Source organism: Ammospiza caudacuta, chromosome 5 (assembly GCF_027887145.1).
Source record: "Ammospiza caudacuta isolate bAmmCau1 chromosome 5, bAmmCau1.pri, whole genome shotgun sequence".
NCBI lineage: Eukaryota > Metazoa > Chordata > Aves > Passeriformes > Passerellidae > Ammospiza > Ammospiza caudacuta.
Window position 1 is genome coordinate 52,272,572 of NC_080597.1, and position 5,131 is coordinate 52,277,702.

Sequence of the window (5,131 nt, forward strand, 5' to 3'; positions counted from 1 at the left end):
GAATAAATAAGGAGTTTCTGAGGAGCTTAATCAGGACTTTCCCCCAAACCAGTCATTGTGTTTTTTGTCTTTAAAGCGTCCTGGCCACTCCTAATTGTCCATGGTTGCCCTAAAAGCAGAAAAGATTACACCCTAATAAAGAGAACTTACTTAATAAGGAAGCTTTTGTCTTTTCCTCAGCAGTTCTCATTTCCCCTTCAGAGACCCTGTAAGTTTTGCAGTATGGAGCTGCCTTCTGTCCTCCACTGGAGAAGGTAGTGCCAGGAGCACAAGCAGCTGGCAGCCCCAGAAAAATCACTGGTAGAGAGGAACAGAAATTTCCACACAGATACAGCTTGCAGAGTGGCTTAAATGAGCCTGTATGCTCTATGATCTCCCTGTCATCACACATACACAAGACATGCTCATGCCCTGTGGTCCTTAGGAATCTAAATGTCCTCCTGCAGCCCTGTATACTGCTAGAAAATCAAAGAAGATCCTACATGGCTCTGAACTATACCAGAAAACACAGGGATTGTGGGAGCTTAACTATTCGCAGACAGTTTTATATTTCTGCACTAATAAGCACAGGCTGACATGTATTCTTGTTTTCTCCTGACACACATAGCTCATGTCATTGGGGACTGACCTGCATAAACAGCCATGAGGCAGGTTTGTGGCTCCAGCCTGAGGCTGTCCCCCCCAGGAGGATTATAACATCCTGAGAAGGAGGCTGTCTTTCTAGTCCTCAGAGCAATGCTCTAGTCTTGAATCATTGAATATTAAGGTCAAGGGCAAGATATTCTCCACTATAATTCCATTAAGTGGCAGTTGATAAGTTACAAAAAGAAGTTAGTGTGTATTTCAATTTTTATACTTTATATAACTAATAACGTATTTGTGTTATGTGTCCAACCTACTCAGAACTTATTAAACTTTCACGTCTCTAGAGAAGGCTGTTCAGAAACTTTCCTATTAGACATTCTGTTTACTAGTTCTTTTCCATTCTTCTATGGAATCTAGTTGTCACCTTTCCATTCCCTTTTCCTAGAGCCACCCATACACTCATCAACACACATATTACATATGTACCACCAAATCACACATATCACACTTGTTGGATATCTCAGCTCACCTAGTTCATGCCTACTCTGAATGCAGAAATTATCTATTCCCTTCAATCTCCCCATGTTTTTGAGAAATACTGTCCTCACTCAGGCATGTGTAGTTTTGGTCAAAAAATCTCCCCTGATACCTACCTGAATTCTGAATCCTCAGCAGCATCAAGATCTCCTAGATCAGAAAACATCCTGAGTCCTGCCATTATCCCTATAGCTCTAAGGTCTCCTTTGCAGTCAGTGCTCTCAGAGGAGCTGTGAGTGTTAGAAAGCTCAGCTGGGAGTCACAAAAGGGCATGATTGCCTGAAGTGGAACTGTGCTGGGATTGAAGCACCTTTGTAGGTCTAGGAGAGAAATTCACCGTTCATGGCTAAAACAATTTCCCAGTCCTGGTTCATGAGGCAATGATGTAGGCCTGGAAAAGTAAATTTATAGTCAAAGGAAGAAGTAAACCTCACTGAACATATGTAAAGGTCTTGTTATTGGTTTTGTATTTTATCTAAATAGAATTTCACATAAAATGCATGAGTTATTCTTGGGACAAAGTTTATATCCAAATATCCCAAATCTATGGCTTAAGGATTTAAACTTTCTCAAGTCACAAAACTCTGTTTGTTTCTGCAAAGAGTCCTTTTTCTGAAGGCAGCTATTTAGGTATATCAGTGCATGAGAGGTCTGCAGAATATGGAACCTGACCTGACAAAAGCATGTCCCTGCCATCCAGCAACTAAATCCCAGTGGCAGGGCATGCATGTAAGACCTAACTCTGCCATGAGGGGTTTTTATTAGAAAACTGTGGCAGCTCCATATTTAACACATTGTCTGTTTTGATTCTCATTCATGTGTTCAATGACTAGAGAGTTTAGGTGTTTTGTTTAGGGGTGTAGATACCACTGGGCATATAAAATTTAGTATAGTGACTCAGAAAATTTTCTTATTAACCTTCCTTTATGGATCTAGTTCATACTCTGTCCTCTTTATTTTTTCTTTTCCAGTATTAACTAGGCCTTTAAAGGCTGTAGCTTGTTTCAGAGCCTGTCCTCTGTTGAGCCAAAAGTCACTGATAAGAACCAGCAAGCAATTAGCAACAACAAGTGCTTAGGTCGTTAATGATGTATCTTGTTCTGACTGCCTCCAAGCAGAATGAATCTGAATGCAGAAATTCTTCTCACTCCTCTCTCTTCTGGCCTGAATTTATATTTAAGCCAATTCAACAGATTAGACATGCTGCAATATGGAAATTAATTTATTTGTTACATGTGCAGTTTGGATAATAGCCATGGGACATACCTCCCATGATATGGAATATATGAGCCACACCTCATATACCTTGCAATAATGCAAGAAAGACTTTTGCAATTATATTTTTTTTGATCACTATATTTTACTAGAGTTGAACCCTTTGTGAGCTCAGGATTACCCTACCATATAGCATCACACCTTTCTGTTGCATTGCTTGAAGAAATAACTAGAAACTACTAGAAATTAAAGTATTAACTAGAAATATGTTACTGCTACCTTGTAGGCAAGCTTATTATGAATCATTGCAAGAGCACAACGCACCACTTATTCCCTGAAGTAAAACCCAATATTTTGCCAATGTTATAAAGGTGTTTCTTCCATAGTAGAAACAAAAGTAAGAGGATTTTTGAAAGATAGCTTATCAAATGATAAATAAAAAAAGATAAAATTACTTGCTTTGTTGTTTTAAGCACATAAATACTTTAAAGTTCAGGCACCTGTGTTCACTGATCAGTCTAGAGTCCTGTTTTGCAATCACAAGGTATGATATACTGATTAAATATTTTAAATATAGAACATAAAATCCCAATCCAAATCTGAGAAATGCTAACAGTATTCCACTTGTGTGGAGATGAAATATGCTTACTCTAACACTCAAATATTTACCCTAAATTCCAGCTCTGAATGACTGTATGTGTTAAAATGGCAAACTCTAATGTTTAACCTGTTGGATACAGGAATACAGCTGTTTAAAGCACAATTTCTGTAGAGACTGAAGTAATTTAGCCACATGTTAGCTGATATTTAGGAATTGTTAAAAATATATTGTGACACATATTAAAAGCCCACTAATTTTTAATGAATGTCTGTATTAATAGATCCTCTTTATTTATCCCTTGCATTTTTTTCAGGTCATATTGTCTCTCTTGAGCTCTCTGTAACATTTTTTTGTCCAGAGACTGATTCAATTCATTTACTTTCCTCCATCCATGGTCCTGGGCCCATCAATCATCCCTAACCCATTTCCGTGCTCTCCAATCAGCTGAGCTGAGCCTTTGACAATGAACCAAATATTTTGGGTTGAAATGCAGGAGAAACAAAATTTTCACCTTGCAGATTACATACAGGCAACTACCACACAAATGTACGGTTCTACTATGGTTCAAGGATATCTATGCTTCCATGTGAAGGAGCAAAAGGATCCTTAAAACACACACCACTTAGAATCCCCAAGATTCAATACAAAAACACAACCAGGCTTTTCTACCTCCATGCTGACTGAATAGTTCAGCTCTGCTTAAAATAAGGCATGTGTCCAAGACAATGCTTTATTTAAAGTTCTTTAGCTATGTCACTGCTTAGGGATTTAGACTGTGTCAGATTAAGACCCCTATAAAAAATGGACATTACAAGTTCTGGAAAAAAAGCCCAACAAATCCTCTGCGTTGGGAGTATCAAATGAGTCTCTACCCTCAAGTGGGGGAAAAAAAATTACCTATTGTTCTGTTCAGTTTAAGTCAGTTGAGAACGTAGGAACCCATCTGTGTACAGTGGTACTGCCAAACCCTGATGACCACAGTCTTCCTCACAACAATACTCCTCCAATGGTAAACTAAATTCTGCTGGATGAAAGGCCTGGGTTTGGTAAAGTTGTAGATATTCAAACATGGGTTTGAATGCTGTGGCTTAGTGTGTAGAGCTTTTACATAACTGGTCAGGAACCTGGACTTTGGTCCTTGCTCTGAAGTTTATTAACTTTGCTTTAAAGAGCTATGTGGTAAATTAGATTGTAGGGACTTTTAACAGCTAACTGAATATAAAGATTCTAATTTCTGCCATGGTTGTTTTAACTGTAAGATTGAAATGGGTCCAATGTCTTTGATTTCTCTCACTTGAGGAATCTGATACTTGACTGCATTGTGACACTTTCAGCAGGACAGGTGCAAGATGCTTTCTTCACTTTTTATCCCTCTATCTGAGGACCTTGATTCTGTCAGAATATACTAGATGTTATTTCAGAGCTTCCACCGTACTGGGAAGTAAAGCAATACCTGATGTCTCTATCCCAGTCAAGCTGAAAATCTGATCCAATTAGACCAGGGACTTGTCATACTGTGGGAAATGGACTACCAGAAGTATGGCAATCTTGTGACTTTTGAAGATGTATAAACATCATGAAAAGGATAGGTTCTTGCAGCATTTGCTGTCTCCAGATAAAGGAAGGTCTGCAATCATTACTTTGGACTTACTTTGATTTAACTTCAATCCTGCTTTATGTCTAAGCCTAAGCTTTTTATTGGATTCATCTCCTAATGCCTATTGAATTAATTTCTTTATCTCAATGAATATTTTCCTCATATATACCTTTGAACATCTGGACACAGCCTTCCATGTAGCTCCTTAATGCCTCCAGTCCATCGCTATAACTCGTTCATAGATTGCTGTCACAAGTTTTTGAGGTATCCAGCCATCGAAACACAAATCAGCAGTGGATCACGCACATACTTGCTCACCCCACTGAACGCACTACTAAGTGAAAATGTTTGGAAGATTTTCCCCCCAGCAGAACAGGAATGCCAAGGTGCCTCCTGTATCAGAGTGCCCTATCATCCTGAAACGTGTGAATAAGTTTTACATGGACTTTAAAACATTTATTTAGGAGCTAAGCTAACAATGAAATAATTTTGCTATTACATTGCTTCAGCCATATATTGCAACCAATACTTTCACAGTTCTGGTATTTCACAGTGGCAGTAAGAAAAGTGAAACAAACAGAGCTTTAAAACAACTC